Source organism: Bos javanicus, chromosome X, assembly GCF_032452875.1.
Source record: "Bos javanicus breed banteng chromosome X, ARS-OSU_banteng_1.0, whole genome shotgun sequence".
NCBI lineage: Eukaryota > Metazoa > Chordata > Mammalia > Artiodactyla > Bovidae > Bos > Bos javanicus.
The window spans coordinates 46646845-46667183 of NC_083897.1; the positions used below are offsets into that span (position 1 = coordinate 46646845).

General features: G+C 38.4%; 1 protein-coding gene across 3 annotated transcripts in view; it reads left to right on the forward strand.

Moving 5' to 3' along the window:
* DIAPH2 (diaphanous related formin 2) overlaps nucleotides 1-20339 on the forward strand; it is a 941635-nt gene that overhangs the window by 34027 nt on the left and 887269 nt on the right. The gene's annotated exons all lie outside the window — the stretch shown is intronic.

Genomic DNA, 20339 nt, shown 5'->3' on the forward strand with positions numbered 1-20339 from the left:
ATTACGATGTACCTTGGTGTAGTTTTCTTCATGTCTTTTGTGTTGGGTTTCATTAGGTTTTTTGGATCAGTGGGTTTATAGTTTTTAAAAAAAAATACATCTGCAACATTTTTAGCCATTTTATATTTAAAGTTTCTTATTCACCTACCCTCTTTTCCTTTGGGACTTCAATTATACATATATTTAATTATTTGAAATTGTACCTTGTATTAGGGATGCTCTTTTCACTTTCGTTTCTTTTTTTCTCATTTTGAATAGTTTACAGCATATGTCTTCAAGTGCACTGATCTTTGCTACTGCAGCATCTCAGTTCAGTTCAGTCGCTCAGTTGTGTCCGACTCTTTGCGACCCCATGAATCGCAGCACGCCAGGCCTCCCTGTCCATCACCAACTCCCGGAGTTCACTCAGACTCACGTCCATCGAGTCAGTGATGCCACCCAGCCATCTCATCCTCTGCCGTCCCCTTCTCCTCCTGCCCCCAATCCCTCCCAGCATCAGAGTCTTTTCCAATGAGTCAACTCTTTGCATGAGGTGGCCAAAGTACTGGAGTTTCAGCTTTAGCATCATTCCTTCCAAAGAAATCCCAGGGCTGATCTCCTTCAGAATGGACTGGTTGGATCTCCTTGCAGTCCAAGGGACTCTCAAGAGTCTTCTTCAACACCACAGTTCAAAAGCATCGATTCTTTGGCACTCAGCTTTCTTTATAGTCCAGCTCTCACATCCATACATGACCACAGGAAAAACCATAGCCTTGACTAGATGGACCTTTGTTGGCAAAGTAATGTCTCTGCTTTTGAATATGCTATCTAGGTTGGTCATAACTTTCCTTCCAACGAGTAAGCGTTTTTTAATTTCATGGCTGCAGTCACCATCTGCAGTGATTTTGGAGCCCAGAAAAATAAAGTCTGACACTGTTTCCACTGTTTCCCCATCTATTTCCCAAGAAGGGATGGGACCAGATGCCATGATCTTCGTTTTCTGAATGTTGAGTTTTAAGCCAACTTTTTCACTCTCCTCTTTCACCTTCATCAAGAGGCATTTTAGTTCCTCTTCACTTCCTGCCCTAAGGGTGGTGTCATATGCATATCTGAGGTTATTGGTATTTCTCCCAGCAATCTTGATGCCAGCTTTTGCTTCTTCCAGCCTAGCGTTTCTCATGACGTACTCTGCATAGAAGTTAAATAAGCAGGGTGATAATATACAGCCTTGACGTACTCCTTTTCCTATTTGGAACCAGTCTGTTGTTCCATGTCCAGTTCTAACTGTTGCTTCCTGACCTGCATACAGATTTCTCAAGAGGCAGATCAGGTGGTCTGGTATTCCCATCTCTTTCAGAATTTTCCACAGTTTATTGTGATCCACACAGTCAAAGGCTTTGGCATAGTCAATAAAGCAGAAATAGATGTTTTTCTCGGACTCTCTTGCTTTTTTGATGATCCAGGGGATGTTGGCAATTTGGTCGCTGGTTCTTCTACCTTTTCTAAAACGAGCTTGAATATCTGGAAGTTCACAGTTCAAGTATTGCTGAAGCCTGGCTTGGAGAATTTTGAGCATTACTTTGCTAGCGTGTGAGATGAGTGCAATTGTGCGGTAGTTGAGCATTCTTTGGCATTGCCTTTCTTTGGGATTGAAATGAAAACTAACCTTTTCCAGTCCTGTGGCCACTGCTGAGTTTTCCAAATTTGCTGGCATATTGAATGCAGCACTTTCACAGCATCATCTTTCAGGATTTGAAATAGCTCAACTGGAATTCCGTCACCTCCACTAGCTTTGTTCATAGTGACACTTTCTAAGGCCCACTTGACTTCACATTCCACGATGTCTGGCTCTAGGTGCATGAGCACACCATCATGATTATCTGGGTCGTGAAGATCTTTTTTGTACAGTTGTCTAACTTGCCATTAATCCTATCCAGTGAATTTTTCTAATCAGACACTGTAATCTTCAGCTCCAAATGTTCAATTTGGGTTTTTTAATATCTGCTATTTCTCTACTTAGCTTTTGAAACATGTGAATACAAGTTAAAAAATAACTTTTAGTGCCCTTATATGTTAATGTTAACATCTTTGTCAGTTCTAGGTCAGTTTTATTTTTTTCTTCATTACAGGTCATATGTTCCTGCTTCTTTGCATGCCTGGTAGTGTTTGATTGAATGATTGCATGCCATATTTTGTGAATTTTACCTCGTTGGATGGTGAATATTTTTATTCTCAAGCGTTGTTATCGGATGTAGTTAAGTTACTTGGAAACAGTTTGATTCTTTTGGGTCCTGCTTATAAGATTTGTTTGGCAAGAACAGAGCAAGATTTAGTCAAGGGCTAATTATTCCCTTACTTCTGAGAGTGCTACGCAATGTCTTGTTAATTATGAGGTTTTGCAGTCTAACTGGGAGAAACAAATTTTATTCCCCGCTTTGTGTATGTCAGGCACTGTCTTCTCTCTAAGCTTCTGGGATGGTTCTTTCTTTTCCCATCTTCAAGTAGTTTCTTATATATATGCAGCAATCAGTACTCTGCTGAACATGCGAGGTGAACCTCCACAGGTCTGTTAAGTTCTGTCTCTGTATAGCTTCCTCCTTTCTGACACTCTGCCTTGTGAACTCCAGCAGTCTAGTCTCCCTGGATTTTCAAATTTTCAGCTCAGGTGGTTGGTCTGTTAGAGCTTTGCTTGGGTCCCTTCCCTGTGCCATGACCTGCCTACTTTCTCAAGGCAGTATGTGGGGGCAATTATAGGGCTCGCCTCATTTGTTTACTATCTTTGGGGGATCACTGGATCTTCTTGCCTGATGTCTAGTGTCTTAAAAACCATTGTTTGAAACATTTAAAAAATTATTTATTTACTTATTTATGGCTATGCTGGATCTTTGTTGCTGCACACAGACTTTCTCTAGTTACAGTGAGGGGTAGCTACTCTCTACTTGCAGTGCACGGGCTCCTGATTGCAATGGCTTCTCTTGTGGAGCACTGGCTCTTAGGCACATGGGCTCAGCAGTTGTGGCTCACGAGCTTAGTTGCTCTGTGGCATGTGGAATCTTCTTGGACCAGGCATCAAACCCATGTCCCCTGCACTGGCAAGCAGATTCTTGCCAGGAACCCCCAGGGAGCCCGCATCATTTGAAATATTTTTGTCTTTGTGTGTGTGTTGTTTCAGGAAAAATGGTAAATCTAGGCAGAACTGAAAGTCCTAGACACATTGGAAAAAAATCAAACCAGTTTGACATAGCTAGTTAAAGTGATTGAGATTTTTATGGTTCTCTTTTTTGCTGCCTCTTGCCCCACCCCAGCACCTGGTCCATCTTGACCGTGTTAACCAATGCCTTGAAACTTTTTAACTTAGTCTCCAGGTATAATCTCTTGGATTTAAGTCAAAACTGCCTACCCAACAATCATCTTTTCCTCAGTATGATAGTCTCCTTTTATTTTGCTCAATAGTTGTTTGGCAGTTCCTTCTTTTACTGAACTGGGTTTGTTTAGAAAAATTGAATACGTAAAGCTTCTCCTAGTTCCCCAACTTTTTTCCTCTTAACTTGTTCTTTTTGTTCATGTGAGATATCTATTCCTTTCTGGTTGTTTATTGCAATAACCTTTCCAGATTTGGTCAAAATTTTATCCTTCTGGGTTCACATATCAAAGTCCCCAGCTCAGGCACATATCATATTTTTACTAGAAACTTAAAATAGAAATAGAATTTTAGTGCTAAAGAGAATGTTACAGTTTATCACTTGAGGAGATGGAAAGTATATTTCTCAATTTTTCTAGTAAGCAGCCATTGACATATTGCTTTGTCACATAATATTTAATATATTTATTTTCATCTTTGATATTGTAAACATTCAGATAAAACTGTTTTGGAATATTTTAAATACATAATATAATTTAGGGATTATTTTATTATTAATATAAACTTGCATATTCTTTAAGCTGGAACATTCTCATTGGTCATGTTGACAAGGAGAAGAGAAAGCAGAAGAAAGTCCAAGTCACTGTTCAGTAAAAACGAATGTTACATTTGTGCTGTGTGGTCACATCAACATGCATTTTGGCAGAAAATTTCCCATCAATTTGATGGATTTTGCTTATGATAAATGTACTTCTAGAGAGCTTGCAACAATCCACTCAGTTAGAAATGGCTATTTCTGAAGTAATCCTTTCTGATTCATTTTCAGTTCCAGATTTTCCCCTCCCTCCCTTGAAACTGTACCCTATAATCATTTAGATAAAACGTATTGGATGCAGAGACTTGTAGCTTATTAAATATATAATCTCATTTTGTACTGGTTTTCCCTCTCCTGTTTTCATTTAGCAAGATTGTTAAGTTTATGGTTCTGCTGCCTTTCTGGAATTCAGGGGAAGCTTCTCTTTAACAGAGCTATGTCAAATTCTTCATTGTTGACTGTTTCCAAAGTGAATTCTTCATTGTTGACTGTTTCCAAAGCTTATGTTCCAATTGTCAAGTCCTTGAGGAATTAAGTTAAAATACTCATTTTGTATATTGCTGAAACTAAATTTAGGGAGATGAAAGCAGAAACTGGGAAGGTTGTAAATCTCTGTTGTAGGGCTTATTATGTTGGATGGGAGTACCTAATTTTTTTCCCACATAATTTAAATAGAATAACCATTTTTAACGCAAATCCAAACCGAGAATTCATTTTATAGTGATCATTAACATTTATTTTATGAAGTTTTCCTTCTATGTTTCTTAAATGCAGACACCACAGGAAAATCTTCTCATATGTGCTCATCACAGTGCATTTTGTCACATACTGACTAGTTTGTACTTTGCAGTTGGTTAGTCAAGTGCTGACTAATGAACACCTGAAAAGTTCTGTGTATTATTATTGTCAGAAAATAAATTCAATTGCTTTTATTACACAAGCTAAGTCATACAGGCCGAGTTCATGTGAGTGATCAGGGAGGCATCTTGACCTTTGTGCTCCATAGCTCTTTGCTGGAATTCTGAAAGTAAACTATGTAAATTATCTAAGATGTCAGTTTAAAAACTTCCTTTGGTTGAAAACCAGGGGAACTATTGAATATTGGTAAGATGCTGCCATCTGTACTATATTGGATCACAGCATACCCTAGTTCTGTGTTTGCTAATTACTTTGTGAAGCTGACATTACAATACTGCATACAAGTGAGAGAGTATTATAAAATTATTTTAAGTTCTGTATCTCTCGGATTTCTAATCAATACAATGGGGACAATACTAATATTTACATTACAGGTTTGTTGTTTTTTCGGATTAATTAATTAAACCAAAGCCCATTCCTGGTGGCTCGGGGTAAAGAATCTACCTTCAATGCAGGACACGTAGAAGACCCGGGTTTGATCCCTGGGTCGGGAAAATCCCTGGAGAAGGAAATGGCAACCCACCCCATTATTGTTGCTGGGAAAATCCCATGGACAGAGGAGCCTGACAAACTGCAGTCCATGGGGTCCCAAAGAGTCAGACATGACAGAGCATGCATGCATTAATAGAGCTTGGCATACAGTAGGTGGTCAGCAAATCTTAATTAGTAACACTGAGAGTATGTCTAGCTTTTCTTTGTGTGTGTTGGTTTTTGTTTTGTTTTGTTTTGTTTACACATGATTAATTAGCACCATTCCTTGTTAGATAGTTACCTCTACAATTTGGCAATTAAAGAGAATCTCATTCATTTCTATTCTTTTGTCTCTGTCCCTGCCCCTCCCTCTCATTTCCTCCTCTTCCTCCCCGCCGCCTCCTTTCTTCCCTGCATTGTATTTCTTGTACTTTTTGTCTAGCTGGAGCAGTAATAGACTCAGGATGTAAATACTGCACTTTGAACTGTACCAGTTTGATTAGGAGACAGAATTTGGAACCATGTATTCCAGAGGAGGAAAAGGGACCCAGATGTCCCTTTGTTTAGTTTCTAATTTATGTTTTTTATAAAATTTCGATTAAATTTTGCAATATATTTACACACTGATTTTTTACATAAGCTTCCTATTTGTTTCTTCTTCTTTTATTTCCCCACCTATCAAGCAACCAGTTCACTGGGGTGTGGGGAGGTCACTTTCCAACAAATGCCCATGGCCTCTGAATATGTAGCTTTCAGAGGTGTGTGTATATAATAATTCCTTCCTGAATGATTCCCTTGCCTATCAACACACACACACACACACACACACACTTTTTGTTGGCCTAGTAGGTAGGGAATGAGCTAGTCAGCTAGTCTGATTGGTCAGTGGAAACCATAGAGATTACATATATTTCTTAAGGTATATTTAGGTAAGTGTTATGACTATACTTCGAAGGTTAAGTGTTTTTAAAAATATATTATTATTTGGCTGCCCTGGGTTGTAGTTGTGGCACATGGGAATCTTCAATTTTGGTTGTGGCATGAGAGATTTTAGTTGTGACATGTGGGATCTAGTTCCCTGACCAGGGATTGAACCTTGGCCCCCTGCACTGCATAGAGTCTTAGCCTCTGGACTACCAGGGATGTCTCTGAAGGTTAACTGTTAATTTCAGTTTTTTAGGGTGATGTTCATTCTTTGCTCATCTGGATTTTTCTCTGTGGATTTATTTTCTTGGTTTTGAAATTCTTCTATATTGTTCTCTTTGACTACTAATTTCCTAATTCTCCACTCTCTTGCCCTCAGCTGAGCTGGCTGTGGTGTCCCTAAATGACTATTACATGTTCTCTTTTCTAAGATCAACCCTATTTTTTCTTTGACTACTGATACTTCTTTAGCTGTCACTGAGTTTTTAGGTGCTCTCATTTCTTTGATATGCAATCTATATATTGTTTAAGAACATTGGCTTTCAAGAATCACAAATCTGGGTTATCTAGATTTCATCTATTAACATCTATAAGCCATGATTAAATTATATAATATCAGTAAGCCTCAGGTTCCCCATTTGTAAAAGGAGGATAAATGATGGAATATACATTAAGGGTTGTTGCATAAATTCAATCTTAAAATATTGGTATGATATCTGGAACATAGTCAACCCTCAATAAAAGACAGCTATAATTTTGCCTTTGTTGTTGGCATCCATATTATGGCTTCCTACCCCTTCTCTCTTACCATTTCAGCTTTGTGCTCAGTGTTCTGCCCCAGAGGTTCTTTATGTCAGGGGTCCTCAACCTCTGGGATCTAATGCCTGATGATTTGAGGTGGAGCTGATGTAATAACAATAGAAATAAATGTCATGTGCTTGAATCATCCCGAAACAATCCCCCCACCCCACCCCCAGATCATGAAAAATTGCCTTCCACGAAACCAGTCTCTGGTGCCAAACAGGTTGGGGACTGCTGCTTTATGTGATGGACTGTTTCAATGGTGGGAAGGGCTATTTTCAAACCTGAGAGACATTCTATTTAAACTGAGGAATTACCAGCTTCCAGTAATTCATTTGAGAAATGTGTAGCTGCTCCAAGGACCATTAGTTAGGTATTGTATAGTGAGTTTGAGGGATTTGGGGGCTGATCAAGGAAAAAAGATACAACCACAAGATGACAGTAGTACACAGTGAGCTTTATTTGGGTGACCCTTTGGCATATTTGGCTTCCTTGGTGACTTAAACAGTAAAGAATCTGCCTGCAGTGTGGGAGACCCAAGTTCAATCCCTGGGTCAGGAAGATCCCCTGGAGGAGGAAATGGCAATCCACTCCAGTATTCTTGCCTGGAGAATTCCATGGACAGAGGAGCCTGGTGAGCTACAGTCCATGGGGGTGCCAAGAGTTGGACACAACTGAATGACTAACACTTTGAGTTTTCACTGTCACTGACTTGCACATGACAAGCCCCCTCATTAGCCTGAGACCTTCCAGAGACGAGAGCAGGGGGTCACTACTGAGATGAGGAAGAGGGCAAGGGAACACCTGGGAGTGAGGAGGATCATAGAGGGAGCATATGTGTCTAGGTAAAGTCACCCAGTGGCACAATGGGGATTCTTTGGGTCAGAGAGTTCCAGAGAACAGCAGTGATTGGGTCTTTTATAGTTACAGGGATTATTTTTATCTTTGGCTAGCAGATATTGGGTGCAGTTTCACAGTGTAAGCAAACCAGACAGGCTCTAATGGCTGAATATCTGCTTATTGGGGTGATATTTAAAACAATTAGATGTGCAGAAATTTGTATTTTGGAACCTGTGGACTTTTAATGGGTGTTAGCTACTGTAAAGACTTCTCTGGTGGCTCAGACGGTAAAGAATCTGCCTGCAATGTGGGAGACCTGGGTTCGATACCTGGGTTGGAAAGATCCCCTGGAGGAGGGCATGGTAACCCACTCCAGTATTCTTGCCTGGAGAATCCCAAAGAGGTGGACCACAGAGGGTCAGTATATAGAGGCCATTTTTTACCCATTTATATCACATCAATTCAGTTCAGTTCAGTCACTCAGTCGTGTCTGACTCTTTGCAGCCCCATGGACTGCAGCACGCCAGGCCTCCCTGTCCATCACCAACTCCCGGAGTTTACTCAGACTCATGCCCATTGAGTCGGTGATGTCATCCAACTATCTCATCCTCTGTCGTCCCCTTCTCTTCCTGCCTTCAACCTTTCCCAGCATCAGGGTCTTTTCAAATGAGTCAGTTCTTCGCATCAGGTGGCCAAAGTATTGGAGTTTCAGCTTCAGCATCAGTCCTTCCAGTGAATATTCAGGACTGATCTCCTTTAGGATGGACTGGTTGGATCTCCTTGCAGTCCAAGGGACTCTCAAGAGTCTATCCAATACTATTTAAGAGCCAGTCCCTCCCTTAGGAAATCCGTGCTCTCTAGTGGGAAAGTACATACTTTGAGAAATGCTATAATTAAGGTATGAACTAAGACCTTGGGAGTGACATCCAGAAAGGTAAAAATAAAAAAAAAGTACCACTTTATTATGTTTCCACATTCTTTAAAGCATACTCTCACTGAGGCAAGGACTAAGAACTGTTGGCTACTGTTGACAGATACCACACTTCACTGCCTTTTGAGTTTTAAAACTAAAACTTTTCTTCCCTTTCAATATCTGTGGCTTACATGTTCATGTTTAGTTACTGTTCATATCCTTTGGCCAACAGAAAGTTTCACTTCTGCATTTCATATAAAAGAAAATGCCTCTCTTAGCACGTTATATTATTACTAGAAAGGGAGGAGGTCACTCTAGTACCTTCCTAAAAGAAATGGTCACTGTTTAAAAACTTACCTAGGAAGACATTTGTGTATAGTTTGCAAAATTTGAGATCTGAAGAACTCAGTGGATATCTGAAAATGGAGACTTTTTTCAACTTGGCAGAACAAGTTTGTACTTAAACTCTTTTTTTTTTGAACTAAATTAATTTTATTTTCTCAAAGCCAACATTAGCCTCTCTGTTCCTTTCCTCAGTTAGGTCCTGAAAGAAGCCTAGAAAACAGGTTAATTTCTAAAATGGATTAATTTGTGGAATTTATACACAAATAAATGTATAAATATATACATTTGCACCACAATGATAGATCCCACATGACACGATGAAGATCCCACATGCCTCAACTAAGGACCAAACACAGCCAATAAATAAATAAATATTAATAATATTTGAAGTTCTTAACTCCACCTCAGTTGGTTCAAAACATGAAAAGTCGATTGTGAAAAACACTGTTAGAGTGAAAGAAATTTGAGGTCCATCAGAATAAACACTAATATATTGTTGCTTTGCCTAAAATCATAAAAAAGTTAGGAATTTAAAACTACTTGTTAGTTTGTTATGATAGTATTTGTAAAACAGAGTGACATAAATGAGGTTTTTCTGCAATGTGTTATTTTATTTTGACAGAATTTCTGTCACTATCTTCAGATGGAATTCCTTATCTAAATGGAAACTAAGAAAAGAACCATTTAAGGAACCCTATAGGACAGAAGCTTTAAAGGGAGTTATCAGTCCTGATATTCAAGCTGGTTTTATAAAAGGCAGAGGAACCAGAGATCAAATTGCCAACATCCACTGGATCATCGAAAAAGCAAGAGAGTTCCAGAAAAACATCTATTTCTGCTTTATTGACTATGCCAAAGCCTTTGACTGTGTGGATCACAATAAACTGTGGAAAATTCTGAAAGAGGTGGGAATACAAGAACACCTGATCTGCCTCTTGAGAAATCTGTATGCAGGTCAGGAAGCAACAGTTAGAACTGGACGTGGAACAACAGACTGGTTCCAAATAGGAAAAGGAGTACGTCAAGGCTGTATATTGTCACCCTGTTTATTCAACTTATATGCCGAGTACATCATGAGAAATGCTGGACTGGAAGAAACACAAGCTGGCATCAAGATTGCTGGGAGAAATATCAATAACCTCAGATATGCATGACACCACCCTTAGGGCAGAAAGTGAAGAGGAACTAAAAAGCCTCTTGATGAAGGTGAAAGTGGAGGGTGAAAAAGTTGGCTTAAAGCTCAACATTCAGAAAACGAAGATCATGGCATCTGGTCCCATCACTTCATGGGAAATAGATGGGGAAACAGTGGAAACAGTGTCAGACTTTATTTTTCTGGGCTCCAAAATCACTGCAGATGGTGACTGCAGCCATGAAATTAAAAGACGCTTACTCCTTGGAAGGAAAGTTATGACCAACCTAGATAGCATATTCAAAAGCAGAGACATTACTTTGCCAACAAAGGTCCATCTAGTCAAGGCTATGGTTTTTCCTGTGGTCATGTATGGATGTGAGAGTTGGACTGTGAAGAAGGCTGAGCGCCAAAGAATTGATGCTTTTGAAGTGTGGTGTTGGAGAAGACTCTTTGAGAGTCCCTTGGACTGCAAGGAGATCCAACCAGTCCATTCTAAAGGAGATCAGCCCTGGGATTTCTTTGGAAGGAATGATGCTAAAGCTGAAACTCCAGTACTTTGGCCACCTCATGCGAAGAGTTGACTCATTGGAAAAGACTCTGATGCTGGGAGGGATTGGGGGCAGGAGGAGAAGGGGACGACAGAGGATGAGATGGCTGGGTGGCATCACTGACTCGATGGACGTGAGTCTGAGTGAACTCCACGAGTTGGTGATGGACAGGGAGGCCTGGTATGCTGAGATTCATGGGGTCACAAAGAATCGGACACGACTGAGTGACTGATCTCATCTGATCTGATCAGTAATCAACATAGAATCTGAAGCCAGTGAGGAAAAAATGGAAGGTTACCAAATTTAATAATTTTTGCTAATCCTAAATTCTTTGAAAGATCCTTTTGAAGTTTTCTGAAATTTTAAATCATTTTTGTCTACCATATAGTCATGTTTTGCTTATGTTTTTAAGTGTTCAGTATTTGTTATAATTAGTTATTTTAAATGTCCTTCCTATATGAGTCCAAATAAACTATTTTTGTTTTTCATGGGGGAAAGGTTGTCCACATTCACTTGGGAAGTTGTTTTTACTAGTTGTACCTTGGGAAACTTGAGTTCCAGGAGCTAAACACCTGCTACACAATTGAACTTTTAGATGATAACCTGTTTCTGACTTGGGAATTGTTTACATTCAAGAATATTAGCTAAAAGCACTAATAGTGAAATTAAATCATTGGTTGACTCTAGTTATCTTTTCCTCCAAAAAGTATGTTGTAATAATACCTTATTCACAACTCAGATATAATTTTCAGTTTTAGGAGATTCATACTCTTGAATCTTTGTGTTAGTTGCTCAGTCGTGTCCCACTCTTCATGATCCCATGGACTGCAGGCCACCAGGCTCCTCTGTCCATGGGATTCTCCAGGCAAGAATACTGCAGTGGGTTGCTATTTAGAGGAGTGAATTATTTTGTTTTGTCAGATTAACTTTGCAGCTACATCAGAAAACTAAATGATGTGGTTATTTATAAAAACTTCTTGAAGTAGATACATGGCAAGTCATTCTGAAGTGAAATATCTCCAGTGATAATCATAGCCATTTAGAGGTTATTTTGTATTATGAAGATAGTAATCACAACAACAGATATTAAATTACTCTATTTAACAGAAGCAACGATCATATGTCTGCATGTAATTGCTATAATAACACTCATAATTTTAAGCAAAATTATATATAGTAACTGTCTTCTCTCTATTCCCATTGCTACCATTATAGCCTAAGCTCTTATCACCTCACAACTAGATCTCTCTCTCTCTCTCTGTCTCTCCTCTGTTTGCATCTACAATTCGGTAAATCATGACAGGTTTGGGTGCAATCAGTGCTAGAAACGGGAAAAAATTTGAGGACACAGTGGGGACCAAAAGAGACCTAGTCTTCACTGCACTGAGTTTATAGTATAGCAGGGAATACTGGCATAGATAGGGAATTATAATTTGATGACTGGAATGTGTTCTAAAGGGAGAAGTCAGGAACCATGGGGGACTATAACAGGACCAGCTTCAGCTCAACTGAGACCTACAGAGGTGAGTAGGAGATGGCCAGATGAAGAAGAGGGGCATGGGGTGAGTGCTGTGAGCAGAGCAAAGTCTAAATGGAAAGGCTAAGATGGAAAAAGAACTTGTGTTCTAACCAGTATTGTTATATATGATGAAGGCAGATTTCAGGATGTAGATAGAGGTTTTAGAGCTTGGGTTCTGCTCAGACCTAAATGCTAATTGCAACTGTGTAATTTATTTTCTTTTAATATATTTGTGCATGTAGGCAAATAACTTGTTGACTGCAAACCTTGATTTTCTGACCTGTCAAATAGGACAGTAAATTCCTATATCATAGGATTACTGTGAGGATTTAAATGTGGAATGCATGTAAAGCTCTTGGTGTAGTGCTTGGCATAAAATAAATGCTCAGTAAATTGTGGCTAGTATTTAGATAGAATAGGTCAAACTTGCTGTTCTCTGCAAGCCTCCGTTTTAGCCTGTGATTCCTTCCTCAATCTATTCTGAATATTACAGCCTACAGCCCTTCTCTGAAATGCTAAAATCTGAAAGCTCTGAAAACAGAATTTTATCATTTGGCCACGAAACCCAGCCTGGCTTGAGGCCGTAGATAAACTTTACTTATCCTGTTTTGTGGAGTATTCATGTTTCCCTGCTAACCTTGAATGCATTTCATTTAGTGTGCTAGCCCAGATCCCGCTGGGTGTATTTTGTAATATATGGTATACATACCATATTCCTTTCTCAAATATGAATCACTTTGAATTCCAAAACACCTCTGACTTCAAGGGTTTCGGATAGGACATCGTGGACCTATACCACCTGAAATCATCTTTCTAAAATACCCCCTTCTCCATCTCTCTCTGAATCAGAACCTTTGATGGCTGTCAGACAGCCTAGACTACTCCTTTTGGTTTTCAAGACCATCTCTAGTCTGTCCCCTCTGTCAACTGGAAAAAAAAAAAATATGTGTGTGTGTATATATATATATATGTATATATGTAGCTTTAAAGTTGAGAATTATGTTTTGTTGGGCAGAATTTCTGAGGACTTAAGCCCAGAAGACAGACTCTCAGATAACCCTGAGGGAGTACTCCAAAGAGGTAAGGGAGGAGTCAGGATATAAGAGTTTTGCAACAAAAACCAGGTAATCACAACATCAAAAATTTACTGTGAATTAAAGAAAACCAGACATCACGTTATGAATTTAGTGCATTTCTAGGTATGGGAAGATGCAAGAGTCTGGGCTCACTGAGATCATTCCTTCCATATGCACCTTAACTATCTAGGGTCAGTATTCTGCTCTTCTCCATTGTGAATCCCCTCTGGGTGCACAGCCGGGGCTGCTGCAGTAGTTGTTGGCTTGATGGCGGCAACATCCTTTGTTTACTGATCTGGCAGGTAACATTTTTCATTCACACCATGCTACTTACTTGAAATTTAATACACTCTAACTTGAACCCTTTGTTTCCTAAGGCTGCTTCCCTAAAGTAAAATGTTAATACTGCTCCCCATCTCATTTCCTTTTCCTCCTCTTTTTCTGGCTATTCAAATCCTACCCAGCTATTAGAGTATGATTCTTTATAGTTTCTTAATGGGGTTGCAAAGAGTCAGACATGATTGAGCAACTAACACTTTCACTTTTTTTTTTAATGAAACTATATTATTTCTTCTCTGAATTCCTATTGTACTTAATTTATTCACCACATACTTGAGCAGGTATGATGTGCCAGCTACTGTTAAGTGTTGGAGATCCAGAAGTGATTAAGACAGGAAAATTAAGGGTGCTGCTGTTATGGAACTTGTTTTCTAGAAGCTGGAACATAAATAGGTAAATAGATAAGTAAACATAATTTCAGGTAGTGGTTCTGCTATGAAATTAATAAGCAGGACATGTGACAGTGCCTGTGGAAGAGGAGGAGGAGCAACATACCTCAGAATCTCCTCAATGGTTAGTTTTCACTCCCTGATTAGATTGTAAATACCTTAAGGGTGGAGTCACATCTTAACTTTTATGAGTCACAAAATGGTGAGCCTATGATGAGTTCTCAAACAATGTTTGGTAGAGGCATCTGTCTTTCTTTAAAAAAAAAAAAAACAGAAGGTAAAAATTTATTTATTAAATATCGAGCCCCACTTGGCTAACTCATTGATCTAAGAATATCTATTATGTACAAGGTACTATGCTGGGCAAAGCTGGCTTTCTTTTCATTTCTGTTGCTTTTTATTCATAGAATAAGAAAGAATTTTCATGTCCCAACAGTTATCCCATTTGAAATGGTTTTAGTATCTGCAGAAGGAGGTACTACTATGAAAAACCTGGATTATTCCTGCAATTGTTTCTAATTAATTTAAGTACTAATTTACTTCCAGTTCATTAGCATGAATTTTAAGGCCTAACCAGCAAACATACATTTCTTTTTTTAAAAAAATTATTTCTATATTAATTTCTTTTGATTGAGGTATAGTTGATTTACAGTGTTGTATTAGTTTCTGGTGTATAGTAAAGTGATTCAGTTATACATGCATACATACATATATGTATTTTCTTTCAGATTATTTTTATTATAGTTTTTCACCTGGTATTGAACATAGTTCCCTGTGCTATATAGTAGGACCTTATTGTTTATTTCATATATAGTAATATATATCTGCTAATCCCAATCCCTAACTTATCCCTCCCCCCGCCTTTCCCTTTTGGTAACCATAAATTTGTTTTCTAAGTTTCTTGAACACTTCACCCCTAGTCCTTAAGCTACACAGAAACTAAATTACACAGAAGAGATAGCTGGATTCCCATATCATAGACATCCCTCTTGGTAGTTACAGGTTTAAGTTCATGGCAAGACAATTAGTTTAAGCTTGAGAAGAATTTGTGACAGAGTTTTGAAACTTACCCAGTGAACTAACATGGTCTTTTGCTTCATGAAGAAAACTGAAGCCCTATTCTGTGGTGTCATATTTCAATTTCTGGTAGATACACATTTTGTTCTTTATATTGAAAGAACGTCTTAAGAGGCAAATCCCAAAAGGAGTTTTTCTCTTGTCATAAAAATGGTGGCGAGAATTATGATTTGTAATAGCCAAGAGCTCTGGTGGGTTAATGGCTACCCATTCCAGTATTCTTGCCTGGACAATTCCATGGACTGAGGAGCCTGGCAGGCTACAGTCCATAAGGTCGCAAAGAACACAGCTGAGCCACTAACACTTTCACTTCACTGTTGGATTGAATTTTGAGACTTTTGATTTGACAGTACTTCTGAGATTGTGTCCTTTTGGTTACAGAAATAGAAAAGTATTGCTCTATTAAAGTGATGAAATGTACACTTTGAGATGTTCCCAACATCAAAGTAAGGTGGAGAGTTGGAGCTTAATGCCTGTGACTTAATCTTCTCAACTACTAGGCTTTTGTCCTTTAAGGTCAGGGCCCTGTCTCTTTAAATCCCAGTGCCTAACACGCTGCCAGCTGATCTATCTTCTGTTTGTAAGTGTTAATGGTGATAGAAGAATACAGTACCTAAGGGGACATGTGGACATCTGAAAATGCCCCTGTTAGAAAAGAGATAAAAGAATGTTTTGGGAGTAATTTTAAATATAGGCAGTTATAGTTCAATGGTTTTCAAAGCCCAAATTTTTTCCTCCTGTCTTCTTAGAATCAAACCTCTATCTACATAGATCTCAGTTCTAAAAATCAGATATACCTTTCCTGGTGAAACAAACACAATGGAGAGATACTCAATTAAAACAGTCTTTATAGTAAAGGATTTGAATGGGGCCAAACAAAATGTTCAACTTGGTTGCCAGATAGTTAAATAGCCTTGGATTGCCTTGATTGGTGTTATTGATTTGTCAAGTTCAGGGTGAATCCAGAATCTGAAAAGTTGAAAGGCAGTGCTTTGAAGAATAATTACTTCCTTCTATGACTGCTCAGTTCAGTTTAGTCGCTCAGTCATTTGTGACTCTTTGCTTTCCCATGGACTACAGCACACCAGGCCTCCGTGTCCATCACCAACTCCCAAAGTTTACTCAAACTCATGTCCATTGAGTCAGTGATGCCATCCAACCATCTCATCTTCCTCCCGCCTTCAATCTTTCCCAGCATCAGGGTCTTTTCCAGTGAGTCAGTTCTTTGCATCAGGTGGCCAAAGTATTGGAGTTTGATCTTCAGCATCAGTCCTTCCATGGACTATACAGTCCATGGAATTCTCCAGGCCAGAATACTGGAGTGGGTAGCCTTTCCCTTCTCCAGGGGATCGTCCCAACCTAGGGATCGAATCCAGGTCTCCCACATTGCAGGCAGATTCTTTACCAGCTGAGCCACCAGGGAAGCTCTATGACTGCTGCTGATCTGAATAAGTATTGGTCAAGGATGTCATCTAGAGATTTCAAATTCTGGGTCAGTGGTTGAGATGGATGGCCTTTCTTAAAGTCTTCCCTTACTTGGATAGTATATGGAGGTTTTAATAGAGTACCACCTGATCAGTCCTCTCAGGATTTCTCTGTTGTGATTGTTCTTTTATTCATCTGATCTTCATCTAGACTACAACCTCCCTAGGGCACATGCTCATCTTGTTTATGATTGTATTCCTAGTGCCCAGCTCTGAACAGGTACATAATAGGTGCTCAAATATTTGCTTAATTGAATTGAATATGCTTTTCTATATATCACATTGCCTTCACCCTTCTTAAAGATTAAGAAACTTAAGCTGGGTAAATAATTGCCTCTTTATTGTGATGACCAACTTATTTTCTCTAAAAGAGAGGAAAATAGTCAAATAGTATGGCTAAATTTTTGAGTTGGTGGTGAGAGTTTTGAATTATATGCAATTTAGTCATCCAATTTCTGTGGTACTAGAGTAATTGAAAGATGTTTATAAAACATTGTATTACCATGTGACACTAGCCATAAGAGAGCTGAACCTTTACATCTTGCTGTTTTTGTTAATTTCTGACTGATTGGGAAAATTAAAACTTAATTTTCTTGTAATAATGACTCCTGTATTTCAATCAGAACTTCAGCATTAGAGTTTTATAAGTAAATCAGCCCTTATTCTTAAGGGGTTGAGACTCTGGAGTGAAACTTTTACAATTATTCAGTACTCAAAGAGTACTGTAGTAAGTTATATTGAATATAACTGATCATAAATGAAGTTCATAAACTCTAATTGCTTGACTAATTCACAAGTGTATTGCTTTTCTAGAGTTGATTTTAATGAAAATATATGGTCACTATACTTATTGGTATAATATGCCCTCATCCTAATGACCATTATAGTTAGATTTGCACAATAAAAGCTTACTAAAATGACTTTAATCAGTGCTTTTAATTCAGGGGTGTGACTCTAATAAACATTTTTGGGTCATCTTTTTTGTTGTTGTTTTAACTCCATAGTAGCTCTATAGTTTATACACAGGAGTAAAATCCATAATATCTGCTTGCAAGTGGTGTGAGAGATGCATGCACTTGTATAAATTACATTCAGATAAAATTTGAGAGCTCATCCCTGTAGAACATTATTATAAATGAGACTATCTTAATACAACCATTTAAAAATGTTGTAAAGGTCAATTCACATAAAAAATGTCTGTGATTTAATCTTGTCCAAGAGATAACTCGTTATAGCTCTCTGAATTTTTTTTCATGTTGATGGTGTTTTTGTTATTGTTCTCCTTTTGTACCTTCCTCTCTTTTTTATTTATTTATTTTTGCTTTAGTTATGTTTATCAGTTTATTATAAAGGATATTGTAAAGGATACAAATGAACAGCCAAATGAAGTATACAGGGCAAGGTCTGAAAGAGTCGTAAGCACAGGATTTTCTGTCCAGATGGAGTTTGGGGTGTGCCACCCTCCCAGTACATGGATACATTCACCAACCTGAAATCTTTCTGAACCCTATAGTGTAGAGATTTTTATGGCTGTTTCATCACTGTACGAGTGATTGGTTGACACAATCCACAGTCCCTCTCCCCTCCCCAGAGGATGAAGGGGTGGGGCTTAAAGTTCCAAGTTTCTGATCCTGGCTTGATCTTTCTGGTGACCAGCCCCATTCTGAAGCTGTTCAGGAGCTCACTAAGAGTTGCCTTATGAGAACAAAAGATTTTTCTATCATCCAGGAAATTCCAAGGGATTTAGGAACTCTGTGTCAGGAACCAGGGGAAGAGACTAAACCTATTTATTATGTCACAGAGGGATAAATTAATATGTGGCTACATGAATGGATAACTGAATTCATAGACACATGGGTAAATGAATGGATGAATAGGTAGGTGGATAGATAATGAATATGTTAGCAAATGGTGAGGTAGAATGGAGGTGGATACATAGATGGATATTGTCTGGTGAATAGGTAGACGACATGGATTTTTAAAAATCTTTTAATCAGCAGAAATTAACTTGCATCCAGAGCACTGGCTACAAAGATGTCTTTGTATTTTTCTACTTTCCTCTTGCTTTTCTCGTGTCCTTTTAAATTAATTTGTATTGGAGTACAGTTGCTTTACAATGTTGTGTTAGTTTCTGCTGTATAGCAAAGTGAATTAGTTATACATATATCCATTCTCTTTTAGATTTCCTTTCCATTAAGTCACCACAGAGCATTGAGTAGAGTTCCTTGTGCTATATAGTACAAGGAACTCATTAGTTAACTCTTTTATACGTAGTAGTGTATACATGTCAGTCCAAATCTCCCAATTCATCCCACTCGCCTTGATATCTATATGTTCCTTTCTCTTCTTTGACTAATGTGTAAATACAGTTATGTGGCAGAAATATTTTATTTTCTAATGCAGATAACTTAAGTGTAATTTATACAATAATTTCAATGTATTTTTAATGTGCAGTGTCCAAAAATTGCCTCCTCCTTAATAGGAAACTCTTCAAATGTCCTTAAAGATTTTTCTTTTCAATAGACTACATTTCTCTCTCTCTCTGTCTCTCTTTTTCTGAATAGTTGTAGAGTGCTAAGTAATGGTAGCAAGAAGATATTTTTGACAGCAGAGTTTTACATGAGGGAAATCTCTGAGAAAAATATCCTTATCAGTCAAATGTGCATAGTTATATAGGATATACACCCTAGTTGAATGAAACTTATAAATCAAGAAATTATAAGCAGAGTGTTTTTCTTTATGGTTCTCTGTCACAAGTAATTGGGATAATTTTTTATGTGAATATAATTTCCCCTTTGTCTTAAGGTGCTTTATCATTCGAAGATGCCTTTTAGGGAAAAAAGTCTTAAGAAGACAGTAAACAAAGCATAATTCTCCATTTTTGACCAGGGGCCCACATTTGGCTTATTAATAACCAACTTTAAACTCAAGGGAAGCTCTAGAAGTAGAAATGTACCTAGCTGGATGGGCATTCCAATAGAGGGAAGAGTGGGTGCTCAAACAGGACATAGGTATGTGATGGAAAAAGGATTACCATTTTTCCATAGCATATAGATCATGAAGGAAGATGCAGAAGGTAGCCTAGGGCTGAATAATATAGGACTTTGAATGCTGTATTAAGGGTATTAGTCTTTATTCTGTCAGGAGCCTTTAAATACAGATGGGCAAGTAATAGTCATTTATAGTTTTTTATCGAGTTCTGTGTGCCAAGCACTGCTCTAGGCATTAGGGTTACATCCCTTAACCAAACAGATGAAAATCTCTGTTCTCATGGAGCTCATACTTTTAGTGGGAGAAATAAACAAAAATAAATTATAGACTGTGTGAGAATGTGGTAAGCTTTATTAAAAAGAAAAGCAGAGTGTGGTAAAGCAGGTCAAGAGTGTGTGGAGGAGGTGGGTATTTCCATTTAAATAGGATGGACAGAGTAGGTCTCCCTGAGCAAGAACTTGAAAGGGGAAGAAGTGATGGAAGGGGCTATATGGATTACAGAAAAAATCCTTCCAGGCAAAGAGAAGAGACAGTACATGTGGCTTACTGCCTTCTTGGGGAACGGTGAAGTGGTTGGTGTGACTGGAGCTGAGTGAATGAAAGAAACAGTAGTAGGAGATGAGGTCAGAGGGAT